The 17612-nt window shown below is 41.1% G+C and overlaps 1 long non-coding RNA gene across 5 annotated transcripts in view; it reads right to left on the reverse strand.

Moving 5' to 3' along the window:
• LOC101692157 overlaps positions 1-17612 on the reverse strand; it is a 159674-nt gene that overhangs the window by 121110 nt on the left and 20952 nt on the right. For 4 of the 5 annotated variants that reach the window (XR_006608212.1, XR_006608211.1, XR_006608210.1 and 1 more), the window contains exon 2: positions 14046-14148. The exons of the other annotated variant lie outside the window; for it this stretch is intronic. This is a non-coding gene — a long non-coding RNA (uncharacterized LOC101692157). The remainder of the gene's footprint in view (positions 1-14045; positions 14149-17612) is intronic. 5 annotated transcript variants of the gene reach the window in all.

Below are 17612 nucleotides of genomic sequence, written 5' to 3' on the forward strand. Positions count from 1 at the left end.
ATCAGCAAGACGAGGGAGCTGGTCTGCCTCAGTGGCTTTCAAACTGGTTTTAAAATCCACAGATCCTGGGGTGCCAGGATGGCTCAGATGGGTAAGCAGCCAACTCCCGATTTAAGCTCAAGTCGTGATCTCGGGGTCCTGAGGTGGAGCCTTGCCTCGGGCTCTGTGCTCAGCCCAGAGTCTGCTTGAGGTTTCTTTCTTTCCTTCTCCCTCTGCCCCTTCCCCTGCTCTTGCTCTCTCTCTAAAATAAATAAATCAGTATTAAAATATATGTCTTTAAATCCACAGATCCCTTCCTTCAAACAGAATCTCACACACTGCTATCACATCAAATGGGTACTTAAGGAAGCAGAAGTTTAGGAGGTCAAGTGGATCTGTTCATAGTGTTCCCAAAGCCGCCAGGAAAGTTCCATAAAGCACCTTGGGGTTCCTCTAAGCACAGTGCTAAAACCACTAAGTTAGCTTTTCTCTAATACAAAAGTCCTTAACAATAACCACCCCCCTGCCCCGATAAGCGAGAATTATAAACAAATTTTGCTTGGTCTGCCCAGTGTTTTATTTATTCACTTATTTTTACTTAAATGTCATTAGGCAGTCTTGTAGCCTCTAGGTCCACCCCATCCTGTACCACACTCTCTGTTGTAACACCAATGGCCTTTCACACACACATTCATGCTAAATGCCAGGGTCCCGAGTTTATGTGTTTGTAACCCTGTGATCTACCATCTCCTTTACCACTAAAATCCTATGACCATTATTCTTTTAATTGAGTATTGCTTCCTAACTGGTTTCCTCTTTTAAATTGCAAGTAATTCTACTAAAGGTAATACAATCATTCCAAAACAGTTTTAAGGTAAAATAAGTTGATCAGAATTCTCTCTTTAGCTAGTGCTGAAAATCATGGTCACAGTAGGGACTCATGGGACAAGTCACTGAAAGATGAAGGGAAAAGTGAGGGCAGGTGTAAAAGATACATTCGATTTTCTTACCAAAGTTGACCTAGGGGCTCACTGGAGAAATTCCAGGGATGGGGCAGAGTAAATAGAAGATGAGCTACAGAGGGTGAGGAGGTACATGGAGGCACATGGAACCATGGCAAAAAGACAAACCAGGTTGAAGGGGCTGCCTACTGGGCAAAGCTGGGAATATCTGAGTATCAAAATAAAAAAAAATAACATTAAGATCATAACCCACCACAAAACACAAGAATCCATGAGTTCATACTTAAATAAATAAATAAATAAATGGGAGAGTGGAAAGCTCCTTCTTACAGCAAAATGCCAACTAATAAATCCACAAGGAGGGGTGCCTGGGTGGTTTAGTCGTTAGGCATCTGCCTTTGGCTCAGGTCATGGTCCCAAGATCGTGGGACCGAGCCCTGCATCGGGCTTCCTGCTCAGCGGGAGGCCTGCTTCTCCCTCTCCCATTCCCCCTGCTTGTGTTCCCTCTCTTGCTGTTTCTCTCTCTCTGTGTTAAATAAATAAATAAAAATCTTAAAAAAAAAAAAATCCATAAGGCATAATGGAGTCAGAACGTCAGCAGTGGATGCTAAAGTAGTCAGAAAACATTTAAAAACAAGATACTGATATAATCTCAAAGTATCTTCCCAGAAATTACTTGTAATTTAGAAAGAGAAAAGCTGTAACTAAGAAGAGATCAATGCCAATGTCACTGATATTGGGATGAATGGACATCATGTACTTCCTGATATGATACATCAAACAAAGACATACCACCTCAATGGTATCTCTGCCCAAAAATACATAGCTCAAGCCTAAATATGAGGAAACCCCAGCCAAAACTAGAATGAGGGTCCCTTCCACAAAATTAAAAAACAAAAACAAAGAAGAGTACAGATCTGCCCTCTTTAAAAAATCAAGTTAATGTGGTGCCTTGCTGGGTCAGTCCTTAGAACATGTGACTCTTAATCTTGGGCTCATGCCCAAAATTGAGGGTAGGGTTTACTTAATAAAAATAAAATAAAATAGAATAGAATAAAATAAAATAAAATAAATGTCAAGGGGTGCCTGGGTGGCTCAGTGGGTTAAGCATCTAAATCTTGGTTTCATCTCAAGGTCATGGGATCAAGCTCTGCATGAGACTCCATGTTCAGTGTGGCGTTCAGATTCTTTCTTCCTCTCCCTTCCCCCTGCCCTTCTATGTTCACACGTGCATGCATGCTCTCTCTCTCTCTCAAATAAATCAAATCTTTAAAAAAAAAAAAACCAAGTTAAGAAAACAAAGGCTAAGAAATCTTTCCAAAATAGAGGAAACAAAAGAGACATGGCAACTCAGTTCAACGCATGGGGAAAAAATGGTCTGGGGGAAAATGAGCTTAAAATTATTTACTAGGACAACTGAAAAAATGTGAATTTAAATTTAAAATGAGGCTTATGTTATATCATTGTTAAGACACCTGGTTTTGATAACAACCATGATTATTAAAGAGAATGCTGTTCTTAGGAAAATACCCAAATATTTCAGAGTAAAAGGGCATAATGTCTCCAAGTTACTCACGAATGATTCAGGAAAGAAAGAGAGTTTGCAATTTAAAAAATAGATTTATAGGAAGATTGTGAATGGTGCAAGATACAGATAAATACGAATCTCAATAAAGGATATAGGGGATTTCTTGCACCATTCTTGACACTTTCGTGTAAATTTGAAATTATGTCAAAACAAGAATGTTATTTACCAAAATGCTAAAAGGAAAAGATTTCTGGGAGTGACTTGGCCATCCACAACGCCCTAAACCCCAACTTGAGTGGCTGATCTGCACCAAGTAGGAAGTATAGGATGTAAAAAATGTATCCACTGCTGACTCAAATGGTGACACGAGATGAGGTAAAGCTCATGCTAACAGAAACACCACCACAGGGCACTGTACGGTATAGACGGCGACAACACTTATCCTGGTGAGCAGAGTAATATGCCGAATTGTTGAATCAATGTTATATACCTGAAACTAATATAACATTGTATGTTAATCATACTTCAAGTTTTTTTTTTCAAGTTTTTTTAAGTGTAAAAATTCTGTACTAATTTTTTAGACCCAACTCTCCTTGACATGAAAGGGAATAACTATGCCTAAGCCATAATATTGGAATGGGTAGGAAAAAACCCAGCTGTGTTTCCTTTTGGCCTTCTAATTTAAAGTCAATATTTTAATAATCTCTTTGCCTCTCCAGTTGGTTGCTCTCGGGCTGCAAATGGACCACCACCAATATGTAATTAAAGGAGAATAACAAATAGTTAGAATATAGATTACACAGGTGCTGACTTACAAATGCAAACGTTGTAGCAGAAGATTAAGCTCCCAGGAGGCTGGAGGTGTGTGTCTCTGCTTATTGCCATCATAATTCATTAATGGTCAAAGTAAAGCTGAGATCAATATTTCTGCAGTCACAGGCATGAGAAAAAATGATCAGCATCAAAATAAGATACAAAGAAGTCTCAAAATGTTTCTCCCTACATAATTAAGAAACCAGTCACTGTCATGAATTTTAAAACTCAACAGATTCTTTTAGCTGTTCTATGTTCAAGAGGGGACACAGCTTAAAGGATATTGAAAAGAACTGTAATTCCCCTTGATAAGACCATTGCAAAAAGAGAGAGAAGTTATCTTTTTTTTTTTTTCCATCTTGGTGGTAAAGAAATAAAAAAGGATGCTAGACTATGGTAAACACCACAGAAGGCAGGACAGCACGCAAAGATATCACAAGAAGCTCAATCCTGGAATGCAGTTTAAGAGGATGAACAAACAAACCTTTCAGTAAGATCTACGCCTAAGCCAATAGCTCCAGTGCCATTTCCTGGGCCCCAGCAAAGCGTATCAAATTCAGGAAGACTATGTTTGGAACATACATCTAGGAATCTGCATTTTAACAAGAATTATAAGTATTTTAACAAGTATTTCTTAGAGAAATAGTAAAAGAGGGCACCTGGTTGGCTCAGTTGGTTAAGCAACTGCCTTCAGCTCAGGTCATTATCCCCGAATCCTGAGATCGAGCTCCACATCAGGCTCCCAGCAACACGGGGAGTCTGCTTCTCCCTCTGACCTTCTCCCCTCTCGTGCTCTCTCTCACTCTCAAATAAATAAATAAATAAAATCTTAAAAAAAAAAAAGAAATAGTAAAAGAGGTATAATACTTAGTGTTAGAGTAGTAAATGCACCTTGTAATAAATTAAACAGTATAGATGAAATGGTACAAAGAAGCTTACGATGATTCCTCCCCAACTCGCCATCTCCTGTAAACACTGTTTTAAACCTTTCTGCTTTTAGTTCTTCCAGTTGTAAAGAGCCCCCACCTGACCCCCAATTTTAAGAACTAAATACTGACTGCTCTTTTACAATATGGTTATATTTTAGATAAATCAGAGTAAGGAATATTTGAAATAATGTAATTGGCCTATTGGGTAAGTACTTGTTTTGTGCAAAATTTGAAATGGTTTAACTCCTGCCAAGAGTAACCAAGAATTGCATAATTTAAAGCTAGCAGGCACTGTGTATGGCAAGTGTGTTTATCTGTGTGGCTATGTGGCACGCCACTTTAGCCAGTAATCAGAAGTACAGCGGAACTCGTAATTACACCCTCCCGGATAATGGGAATTTGGATATGACAAGTTTGGTGATTGGCTCCATTCTCTTGCAGCTGGCTCACCTTGCTCATTTTATTAACTCTGCACTAAGTTGATGCCACATCTTAAGTGACTGAATTTTTTGGATCTCACTTAGGAAGTTATGGCAGAGTTTTGCTTGCACCTGCCATCATTTAACAGTAGCTTGTGAACCATGCTGTGATTTAAATGCACAGGAACGACAAGACATGATTCAAGTGACTTTTATGTTATTTTAATCTTTAGAGTTATAATTTTCAAATAGTCTTTATCCAGTAACAAGGTCATCTAAGCTTTCATTCAGTGGGAGCAAAAACCCAATTTTGAGAGTCTTCTTTTATGGAAAAGAAGTTAAATGAAATAAAACACTATAAAGAGGCCACATGGCCATGTACCACACTATTGATTTTGAAAGAGTACTCTGTGAAATATCAGTGATAATTCTGAGAAAATTTAAGAGACTATTAAAGCAGAGACAACTTGAAGTTTGCAAACATGATCTTATAATTAGGCATGGATACTGGAATGGGAAAAAATGCCATGGCTGCAAGACCGTTGGCACCATGATGTGTCCTTAGACTACAGAGATTGCTGATACCTGTGCTCTGAGGTATGCCTATGAAAAACCACTCATGAATTATGCATTCTTTACATATATAGGGTGTTTAGAAAATCATTCCTCTTTTCAATTTCTTGGTTGTAAATGGCCTCCAGTTATGAAATAATAAGAATTCAGCTCATTTATGCTTTCTTCTTCTTCCTCCCAATGCCTCTGAGTTTGGGATATTTATACATTATTTTTAAGTTTTGGTTTGGTTACTCTTATTAACTTTAAATAGTATGCTATGCTATGCCTCAATTTTTCATTCTAAAAACTTGAGCCACTGTCTTGACTTCCCCTTATAGAAGTTGTGGGTTATCAGTCAGAGTAACCTTCTCTTTTTCCCTCCATTTTCCACTTCCCACCTTCTGTCAGCTATACTTTTATATAATGAAGATTGATGTTCCCTCTTTTTTTCCTGCAACATAACCAAGATCTTCCTTACTTTGTCCTTAGGGTGACTATAAGAGTTTAAAATCAATGAGAGCACTTACATTAAGACTACATCAATATTCTGCACTGCCAAGCTAAGTAGCATATCAGGACTGCTATTTCCTTTTCTATGAGGGCAATGTCATAACCTCTCATCTACTTCAAACAAAAATGTTTTAGCACCATGTACTAGTCTTTCTTTGACACTCCATACAATATATTATAATTCTTCAAAAATAGAAAATAGTCTTAATTAGCCTTTTGTTTTTCTGGATTTCTTAATTGCCTATCTTTTTTATTAAGTAAATATATACCTTATCTTATTCTCAAGGTTTTCTTGTTAGATTGTTGGCTGATTTCTTTTCTTTTTTTTTTTTTTTAAGATTTTATTTCTTTGACAGAGAAAGAGAGATAGCACAAGCAGGGGGAATAAGAGAGGGAGGAGCACGGTCCTTGCTGAGCAGGGAGCCCAACTTGGAGCTGGATCCAGGAACGTGAACTGAGCTGAAGGCAGACACTTAACTGACTGAGACACCCACGTGCGCTGATTGGTTGATTTTCGTTCTCCCAATCACATTATGAACTGCATGGAATTCTCTTTTGCCCCCAAATCTTTCCCTTTGGTGCTCTTCATTTTCCAGTTCCAAAATGGAAGATTTTAGGAATGCCTGGGTGGCTCCATCAGTTAAGCATCTGACTCTTGACTTCAGCTCAGGTTTTAATCTCAGGGTCATGAATTCAAGCCCCACATTGGGCTCCCTGATGGGTGTGGCACCTACTTAAAAAAAAAAAAGGAAGATTGTGTATCATATTTAACTTCCCTTTCCTGTGTTAGATCCCTAGACTACTTTTGTGTTGGAGAACCTCTTCATTCTGCTGGAACACATATTCAAGTAACTTCTTAAGAAAAGGGTCCTAGGAAGTAAACTTTCCTAGTGCTGGTTTATGTGAAATGCCTATGTTCTACTCTCACAGTTGATTGATAGGTTGGCTGAATATGGAAATTAGTTTCAAATTCAATTTCCCCTAGAACTGAAAGGACTACTCTATTATCTTCTAGCAGCCAGAAATGTTAATGAGAATTTGGCTGTTCAATTTCCATTCCTCTGTAGGTGGTCTAATTTTTCCCTCTGGAAGCTTTTAGAAAGTTTTATTTATTCTTAGAGTTCTAAAATTTTACAAAGTTGCATCCAAGTGGGTTATTTCCCCCACTTACTATAGTTGGCCCTTAGGAGACTCTTTTAATGTAAAAATGTATGTCCTTTTCTAGGAAATTTTCTTATATGATTTCTCTTTTACTATTCTCTCCCTTCCTGGATCTCATATTACTTAGCTGTTGGATTTCTTAGACAGGTTTTTATATCTCCTCTTTTCATATTTCCCATCAGTGTAGAGAATGCTATTTATATCTCAAGGTCTTCTTCACTTCATCTTCTTTGTTCACATCAGTTCATTAAAATAATAACATTATTATTAACAAATGCGTCAGACTGGAGCAGAATCTTTGCTTTTTACCAGTCTGTGTGCTGGATCCAGAGACATGCCCACCCATTTGCTGTTGTAGGTAGCATCCTCTTCTAGAGTTAATGCTGAAAACTGTCAGAGGGTGGATTTAAAAACAAAAGAAAACAAAACAAAAAAAAACCTTACTGAAGTCCAATTGTAGTATTGCTTTCCCTTCTGCCAGGCTCATCAGTTTCTCATAGATAAAATTAAATTGGTCTGGCATAATTTGTACTTCACAAAATCACGTTGATTACTACCCAGTACCTTGTGCTCTTCTAGGTGGTTGCAAATTGATTGTTTGATGATTTGTTCTTGTATCTTCCCAGGTATCCAAGATAAGCTGAATAGTCTATAATTACTATGGTTATGTTTTTCCCTGTTTAAAAAAAAAAAAAGTAGGTACTCCATCTGCTGATTCCACTTGTCAGGACCTTCTCCTGTCCAACCTTCCTTTTCTAAAATAAAGGCTGGTGGTCTTGCAATTACGTTTGCCAATTCCTTAAGTACCCTGGGATGCAAGTAATCAGGCCCTGCTGATTTGAATGTCCCGAGCTCTCTGAAGTGCTCTTCAATCACTTCTTTCCCCTTGTTTGCCTTTGTACCTCCAATAAGATACCACTTAATCTGGTTTAGTTTCCTTATCATTGCTGATTAAAAAGAAAAAGGGGGGGTGGTTAAAAGCATAGTGAAAACCTCCGCTATTAGTTATGTGTCCATAGTTTTTGTTTATCAGTACTTGTTAATGGTTTTGTTTTGTTGATAGTTTTAATGACTGGATTTTGCTGTCTATAAATTCCTTCCTGTATTCTCCCCTTCCTTGCTTTCTTCCTTTTTCCCCTCCCCCCTCCACTCTCTCCCTTCTGGAATTTCTTATGGAGGGTAAAGTAAGGAGAAGGGAGGGAAAACAAAAGAAGCAAAGAGCTCCACAGAATTTTACGGCAGACACATTAGTAACCACATGCTCCATCAAATTTCCTGGCCTGCTTATAGTTGGGACAAGAGGCACGTAACCAGTTCTGGTTAATAGGTGCTCAGGAGCCATGAGTCAGTTCCCCATTGTCCTCTTTCCTCTGGCCCCACTAAACTAGAAGCCTCATGTTCTAGATGGTGTACCAACAAAATGCAGGTGACCTGGACAGCCCAGTCACCACTGAACAGAGGCACCACTAGGGAGCCATCAGGCCCCCAGAGGACCGCATGTTGAGGTTTGCTTTTGCAGTGGAGGCTACTCCACCTTCACTAATACAGTACTGATTTATAAATTAGTCAGATTATGCTAGGTTTTCCTTTTTTTTTTTTAAAGATTTATTTATTTATTTGACAGAGCGAGATCACAAGCAGGCAGAGAGGCAGGCAGAGAGAGAGAGAGAAGGAAGCAGGCTCCCGGTTGAGCAGAGAGCCCGATGCGGGGCTCAATCCCAGGACCCTGGGATCATGACCTGAGCCAAAGGCAGTGGCTTAACCCACTGAGCCACCCAGGCGCCCCTATGCTAGGTTTTCCTAAGGGAACAAATTAACTCCGAAATCTAAGTGGCTTAACACAGCAAAGTTTTATTCTTATTTGTGGTACATGGTAGATGTTCTCCAAAGAGGGCCCCCAGTGACTCCTCCCTCCAGGAATCACACCCTTGGACAGTCACCTCCCTCTCTGCCTCTGCACTGATCCCGTGACTCATAAGAAAATGTAGAAGTGATACTGTTGACAGTTATTGGCCTCAACCTGAGGAAATCCTGACAGCCTCATGATATAAAAATCTGGCCATCCTACTGCAAAGAGAGGCAACACACAGATACCTCGACAATTAGACTCCATGTGGAGAAGCACTGAGGTCCCAGATGTGCCTGAAGAAGCCATCTTCAGTTCAATTCCATTCAGGCCTTCCAAGAATTCCAGCCCCAGCCACCGTCAGGCTACAATCGCATGAAACCCAAAATGAGAAGAGCAGAGCTGTGCCAGCAGAGACCAGCCAACTCACGGAGCTGTGAGACATAACAATAAATTGTTTGAAGCCATTCTGTATGGGATGGCCTGTTAGGCAGCAATCGCTAAAGAAGCATGGTAGATAGGCAGGGTTGGTGTCTGGGGGCTGGGCTCCACACAACATTCGTGGGACCATGTTGATACAGGTTGTGTTCTACATCTTGTATCTGTACCAATGAGAACACGTGACTTTCCTTATTGCAGTGGCAAGGCAAGAGAGAGCTGGGCATTGCGTATCAATTTAAAAGCTTCCATCCCTGTTCCCAGGCCATTGGCCCATGAAAAAGTCAATGAGTAAACAGAAATTCAATGAGCATTAAATGTCCCTGCCACAAAATGCACCACTTAAAATTTCTCTTTGTTTCCCCCTTAGTATTATAGCAAGGTTTATCCGGGAACCATCCAAGTACCTTTCCAGAAACTGTAAACAGTGGTGTGTAGGACTGGCTCATATAGTTCCCAAGAGCCCATGGAAAATATCTCCTCTTAGTTCTGCACTCTGTGATGCCATGTTGGTAGAACGAAACCAGTCATGGTGGAGATACTTACACCACAGAAACTGGCTAAGTCAGGGCTCCCTTGCCTGAGAGGTGTTTGTTACATATTTATCAGACCACTCACTCGCTATACAACATCCAACATATATTTATTATTTGGCTGCCCCTGTATTCCCACATATTCATTTCTTATTATAGGTAGACTTTTAAAAACTTGCCATCAATGGTTTTATCTTTCTATTTCATTATTTCAAATAACAGCCGAACCTATGAAGATATCTGCACAAACTTGAGTAACCTTGAATAGTAATAAAAAAGATGACAGTTTGAAGCTTTCTGTGTGTAATCAGGCTGCACATATTTTTATTGCTAACTTCACTTTTGTACGGTATGGGAAACATTGCCATATTGTAAGTACAAAACATACCTATTTTCAGCCAGCATCAACAAGGTAATCCTTCCAGTAACTATAACATCTAATAACATTATCTTAGCTACTGATTTATTCTGGAAGCTTCAGTACCATGTAAGCTTTAGAGTTTATAAGAACATATATTCTCTTTTAAACCTTGTTGAAAGAGTTAATTCAGCTTCCTCTTCGAATGCATCAACTCTTGCTCTCCTAGCCTTCAGCCTCCACACACACATAACCGAGAGAAAGGCCATCAATAAGGTTCAAGCTTCTATTATGGGATATGAAGCAATAACATTTTAAATAGCACCTTGGAGGCCTGAAGGAGTTAATACATCTTTCAGCAGTGCCTACTTTACAGCTCTGGAGTATTCTGGATCCTGAAAACCTGGATCATTATTTATTAAAAGCAGGAGAAGGATCCAGTTAGAGGGAAAACCTCATTCATCAAGCAAGAAGAAAGGACATGTTTACAAATGACATTTGAAAATAAGATGACCAGAAACCTTTCACTACAAGTAACAAGGGATCTGAACTTGATCCATGCCTAATAATATGGTAAAATATAAGACGGTTCTGGTATCAAGGACACAACTCATCTTTAAAATGCTGCTTCCTAGGTAAAACCCAATGAGACCACCTATGGATTTTTTTTTTAAGATTTTATTTATTTGAGAGAGAAAGAGCAAGAGAGAGAGCACAAGTTGGGGAAGGGAGCAGGGGCAGTGGGAGAGGGAGAAACAGGCTCCCTCTCTGTCATCTGAGCAGGGAGCCTGGAGGGGGAGGTGATCGATCCCAGCACCCCCAGATCATGACCTGGGCTGAAAGCAGATGCTTAACTGACTGAGTCAACCACCCAGGACTGGATAAATTTTTTTTTTTAAGATTTTATTTATTTATTTGAGAGAGAGATGGAGAGAACACGAGGAAGGGGAAGGGTGAGTAATGGGAGAGGGACAAGCAGGCTCTCCACTGAGTGGGGACTCCGACCAGGGCTCCATCCAAGGACCCTGAGACTTTGACCTGAATTAAAATCAGACGTTTAACTAACTAGACCACCCAGGAGCCCCTACCTATGGATAAATTTGATGTTCATTAATTCAGAGTAGGAAGAAAAAGGCAATTTTCTCCCTGTACCCACCAACCAGTACATTTTCAATCACCATAATTTTCTGGGATCTTTGATACCTGCTCGAGTTTCAGGGACTTTTCCATGTATGAACCAAGATTCTTTTGTGTACAAGTATGATTGATTCTATTTTCTAAAGATGTCCACACTAATATCATCCTGGCCATACACTCTTCCCCAAACAGGATACTGACATTCCTTCCCTGAGAGGCAGGGTCCCTTTGAACCTGGGGTGGGACCGGGGTAATCTATGGTCTCCACAAACAGGATAAGGCAGAAATAACACTTCGTGACTTCAGGATTAGGTCATAAAAGGTGAGGTGGCTTCTACGTGGCCCCTCCTCCTTGGGACCATTGCAGCGACCCCACGAGAGGATGTCTATGGCAGCAGCATTCCCAAAAGATTCTCTGGTTCTTTCCTCCTTAGTTCACTGCTGGTGCTCTTTCAGGTTTTACCCATTTCAATCCTGAGCGGAGTGAACAGAGGCAAGTCCTCTGGCTGGGTTTCCCTAAAAGGAGCCTGGCAAGATAGGAAGATGAAGCAGGACGTACTCGCCACTGGGGTTGCTGTGGGGGTTGTGCTGTGTTTTGCTTCATCACATCACCAGTCTTCGCTACCTAAATAGAAACACCCCGTGCAATCTTTGTCACACTGGTATTATTTTAAGTAAACACAGGGAGGTGGGACAAAAGAAAATGGCTATTAATCAGAACTTCAGCCCTGAGCAGGTGCCTTCAGAACCATCCAAGTCGAACAGTTGTTTAGAGGTCATTTGTAACCAAGGCGATCTGCAGTGGACAGGATCAAAAATGATTAGTTATCTCCTTCAGAATTCACGGTTACGGTCATCTCCAGAGACTCCTGTTCTGCAGCTCACTTCTGAATACTGTAGCAACAGATGAGCTGAGGAACCCATTCAAATGGGATTGGTAAAAAAAAGTCACGAAAATATTGCTTCTAATTAGGCAACCCTAATGCTTGAGTGACTGTCAAAAACAAAAACGAAAACAAAAAAATCAAAAGGCTAAAGCAGTGTATTTCATTATTTTCCCCTTCCGAATAATCAGCTTCCTGAGACCATGCTGATATGTATTCATCTTTCCTTTCAAATACAGAATGGAGGGCTTTGCAGCCTGGTTTCTCGCCTGTCCTTGCCTAGACCAGCGCACAGCTAGTGAAGAGGGCAGATCTGCAACCCAGTAGTGAGCAGTGGAGTCAACATCCGCCTTCCAGCTCCGGCACCCCACCCACCCCTCACTGCAGCCTCAACATGTGGCTGATGAGGCAACTCTCCCACTCGGTTATTTCCAGGCAGGATCATCTAGGGGTTAAGGGCTTATTGCCTACATGATTCGGTTTTAACCCTGGCTCAGCCACTTGCCACGTGGTTTACCCGCTCTGTGCCTCGGCTTTCCCATCTGTAAAATGGCGATGATAATAGTATCTACCTCCTAGAGCTGTGGTGAGATTCCATAAATTAGTATCTGTAAAACACTAAATGAGGGGCCAGTACATATTAACCACCTAATAAATGTTAGTTACTATGACTATCACCTAGGAATGTTGCAAAATCATAATTACAGCACATTATATTTTATTGTCCTCTAGCTGCATACCATGAAATCACCGTATAGACAAACATTAGCCAGAACTTTTGTTATTTCAGTTCCTAAACACTTTGCTATGAGATCCAAAATGTAACAGATTGGAGTGGCTAAAGTCAACGAAGACTAATGAGAGGTTTCAGTATTCTTTTTTGCCAGTGATCCTACTTCTAGGAACGCCATTTTTGGAAATTTTCAAATATGCAAGCACCAGGTACAAAGAGGCTCACTGCAGTGTTATTTATATGGTGAAGAAGGAGACCCAGCCTACCTGAGAAACAATCTAAGAATGATTGAAAAACACTACAAATATTATGAAGCCACTAAGAGGGGTGCTTTTGATAAATGTTTACTGATCTGTAAGTAAATGATCATGAAATAAAGGCAAGTGGAAAAGCTGGTGTCACCAGACCACATTTAGTAATTATGGACGCACAACGACAGAGAAAACTAAAGTCTAGGGAAATGCATCAAAATGTTCACAGTGGGGTTTCTGAGGGTGGAAGGATTCTGTGCATGGATTTTGTTTATATTTCTTGACGGTTTTTGGTGTCACAAATTATTTTATATTTGAGGAAAACATAACTCATACGCCAAAATATTTAATAAAGATTCAGAAGACACACTGGGGACTAACAGGAACTGAACCCATGTCTCCTAAATCCCTAGGTATTTTCTGTGAGTGTGAGTGTGTGTGTGTGTGTGTGTGTGTGTGTGTGTGTTAGCCTCAAACGATACCAAATAACAGAGACAGGTGTTGTTATTCTTCAACTTATCTTTGCTTTGGACAGAAAAACTGAGTAATTTCTTGGCTAAAAAACAAAAAAACAGAGAAAGAGAGAGAGAGATGGATGAGGGCAGTTGGGGAGGGCAGCAAGGGCTTCCTAAGGCATTAGGGTACAATTTGGCATTAACTCATCACAACTGTATGTTTTCACAACAATAGGTAGAAACATCCTTGGCCCCTAGCAAAATGGAAGAGACCCCTCTCCCCTCTACCAGTTCTTTTGGAAGAGGTTTTAAAAAATGAAGTCTGCGGTTTAAAAAAAAAAAAAAAATTAAAAGAAAGCAAAATAATACTCATGCAAACAGGACATCAAGTCAAGTCCAAATAGACAAGGAACAGAATTCCATGAATTCCCATGCCCCTTCATGCCACGCCTTGCTAATAAAGCTCCCTCTCTGAATCCTGCACCTAAGGAAAGATTACTAGGGAGAGCTGTGCTCTGGAAGGGCTCAGAAGCATTAGGAAAGGTCAGTTTTACCTGCAGGTCATCTAATACCCTTAGACAGGGTCCCAGGTACTGCCCTCCGCCTGGGGGCCTTTCCCCTTCAGGGCAGGGAGCCTTGCAAAAGCTGCGCTTTGGCCTGAAAAGAAAGATGAATAAAATTAGGATTATTTATGATACTGGAGTGATTTAATAATATTTTTCAAGAACCTGAAGGATTTATGTACAGGAACTGCTGTTTTAGTAACTAAACCCTTTTGGATGGACTCCAAGATAAACTAAGTCTTGTCTGGTTTCCGCCCTGAGCCTCTCCACCTTTTCCAGTTTCTCTTGGCAGAGAATCTCTTCTACTTCGCTGAAGGGTGATGGTCAAGGAGATGACCTTCTTGGCTGCTTTATCTACGCTCGTCCCACCTCGAAATGTCTCTCAGCTTCTCTTTGTTCCTTCAAATCTCAAAAGGCAGAATCAAGAGGGGAGGGAAGTAACATTTGCTGAATGCCTGCTGCATGCCAGGAGCTGGCAGATACATTAGCTCATTTAATTCCCACAAACACCTTGTGAGGTAGGCATAATTATTCCTATTTTGCTTGTTAGGGGATAGAGGAAATTTATTCTTTTAGCAGCTGGTAGAAGAATTCCTCTTGGGGGCGGAACCATCTTTGTGAGAAAATGCCTTATTCAGCCTCTTTGGGCTGTAAAGCAGGGATATGGGGCAATATGTGGAGGAACTGGGGGTGGGGGGAGACCCAGGGCTCCTCACTCAGAAAGAAGAGCCAGAAGCAAGAGGAGAGCAGGAGATTTATAAAAAGACTGTGGGGCGGGCCGAGGGGCACAACACGCTCCACTCTCCCGAGGGACACTCTTTTTTGATCTCCAATAAATGCACTAAGCTTATGAAATGCTTGGCGAAAGAGAATTCTCAGAATGGCCTTGTTGGCACAGGGTGAAACAGAGGTCCCCTGTGTGGCACCCGAAATGGTAATGGGTGGTACCAGAGGGATGTGTTTTCTTAATCAAAGAGTATGAAGTCCTCCCTTGACACCTGGGCAGGCAGGGGGACTGAGGCTCAGAGAAGTCAAACCATGTTACTGAGATCAAACAGCAGTGATGAAAACATGCATCACCAGCCGAGATTGAAGAGACCCGGGTCTATTTATCCCGAATGTCCTTGGCGTTTTCTCTAACCCACAGATTGCTAAGTGAGGTGGCTCTCTCCTCTCCAAGGCCAGCTCTTCCCCTGGTGTACTCCATCCAATCCTAGTCACAGCAGTGGGATTTACTGAGTGCCTACCTGATGCCGGGCATGGCTGCACCCATTTGCTCTTTCAGTCCTCGCAACATCACGTATAATTATTGGGATTTCAGAACGTGAGAACTGCTACTTAGAGAGTGAAGACACTAGCTCAGGGGCCCGCTGCTGGAAGTGGTGAGACCAGACTGATTCTTTCCTCCCCTCTCATTCCTTCCCACCTCCATCAGGAATGATTCCTCCAATTAACCCATTCCTTCCCTACCATACCTTGGGCTGCACCCCGAGATGGGACCTGGTGGGGTACGCACAGGTCATGCAGCTCAGCTTGGGTCAAAGTCATTCTGAAAGCTCAGGCTAGTAGTGTAACTCCAGGGTTGGCAAACCTTTTCTCTAAGGGGCCAGACAGTAAACATTTTCAGCTTTATGGGCTGGAAATGATCTCTGCGGCCAACTGCTTCACTCTGCCTTTGTAACATGAAAGCAGCCAGAGACGTAAAGGAATGCACATGGCTGTGTTCTAATAAGGCTTTATTAATGGACACTGAAATTTGAATTTCATATATTTTCTGCATGTCACAAAGTGTTATTCTTCTTTTGTTTTCCCCTCCAACTATTTAAAAAGATAAAAACCATTCTCAGTGCAAGAGGCACATAAAAACTGGAGGCTGGCTAGATCTGGCCCATCGGTCACAGCTTGCTGACCTGTGGTTTTAGTAAATGCTCCCTCCTCTGGGGTTCCACATCCAGCTGGGCCCACATCCAGGCTGAACGGCCTCTGGGCTGGGCTTTGATCTTTCTTTCCTCTCGCCTATAAAACCACACATGTTCAGTTCCTGGGATTCTGCACATTGCTCTCTCCTTAGGAGCTCTCCTCCAACGCTAAAGCTTCTCCTGCTGAACCAGAAGAAAGGTTGTCTGCTGTCCCTGAAGGAGGTGGCCATAAAGATAAGACAGAACTGCATCACTTAGGTGACCCGGTGAAGCTAAGCTCCAGGGCAGGTGAAAGGAGTGTCACCCTAAGGCTAGGACAAGCTTTGAGAATAATATGCTTTCAAATAGATGGAACACCCTCAAAAGAAATCTCCAGGAAGGGTGGTGAAGACACTGCTGAGAATCTGACTCCAAAGAAGGAGTTCCTGGAGCCCAAAATGGAAATGGTTTTCTCGTCCCAAGAGGCCAAGATGAGAGGACAAGGGATAGTAGGAAAGGTGAAGAGCAGGAATGCAATTCAGACCACTACCAGGGGCAGCCTACATCCAGACCCAGAAAAACGATTAAAATGCCTGAATGAACAATGGAGAATAACTGCTAACATTCATTAACAGCCTACTATATTCCAGGCACTATGTTGTGGAATTCTTTACATATATTATCTTATTTAATCCTTTTAACACTCTGATAAAATAGGCATTAAAAAAAACCTCCTTGCATTTATTCAAGAAATGCAAATATTATCTTCTATGTAGCAGACACTGGGCTAGATGCTGAAGACAGGTAAATAAACAAAAGCAGACCTTGTACCTGCTTTCATAAAGATGATAGTCTAGTATGGAAACTGGCAAATTTATGCTACAAAGAAACAGCAAATATTTTACTAGGTCATAAAGTCTCTACTGCAACTACTCTTCTCTGCCTTTGTCCTACAAAAATGGCCATACGTAATATGTAAATAAGACGACTTGCTCATGTTCCGATAAAACTTTACTTACAAAAACAGGGTACAGACCAAGGCTGGCTATAGTTAGCTGAAATCTGCTCTAGCCTGAGACAAACATTAAGCAAATAATTTCCACAAATAATAACCACTAAGAGCTATCACATCAAAGTTCCTCATAACAAAAAAGCCTATAATAGAAGGGAGTTTCCCTATTTAGGGAGATCGGAGATTTCCTAGAGGGAGTTGGCTTAGATCTAAATGCAGAAATTACTGAAGAGGGAGGTAATAATTATTACAGAGGCATCGGTATGTGCAAAGGCCCTGTGGTAGAAGGGAGCATAATGAACACAAGACTGAAGGACTGTTTATGTGGTTGGAGCAGAAAGAGTGGCTGAAAAAGGCATATAGGGCCCAGACCACAAAAAGATCTTAGGGATCTTCTTAGGGAATTAAGTCTCAGTTTAAGTACAGAAACTATGGCACAAGGAGTTAAGTAGCATGCTCCAGGCAGTATAGGTAGCAAGCAATGAAGCTAGAAGCCCCTAGTCTGTTTACTTCCAGACCTAACTTCTGTATTACCTTTGTTCACTTTGGTTTTATGTTTGCCTTGTGTCTTTATAAACCCCTTTATGAAATTCCAAAATCTCTTAGCAGAATTAAAAGGAAAGGGAATTCTGTCTATATCTAGGCTAG

The sequence above is a fragment of the Mustela putorius genome, unplaced genomic scaffold (assembly GCF_011764305.1).
Source record: "Mustela putorius furo isolate JIRA1106 unplaced genomic scaffold, ASM1176430v1.1 tig00000854_pilon_pilon_pilon, whole genome shotgun sequence".
Lineage (NCBI taxonomy): Eukaryota > Metazoa > Chordata > Mammalia > Carnivora > Mustelidae > Mustela > Mustela putorius.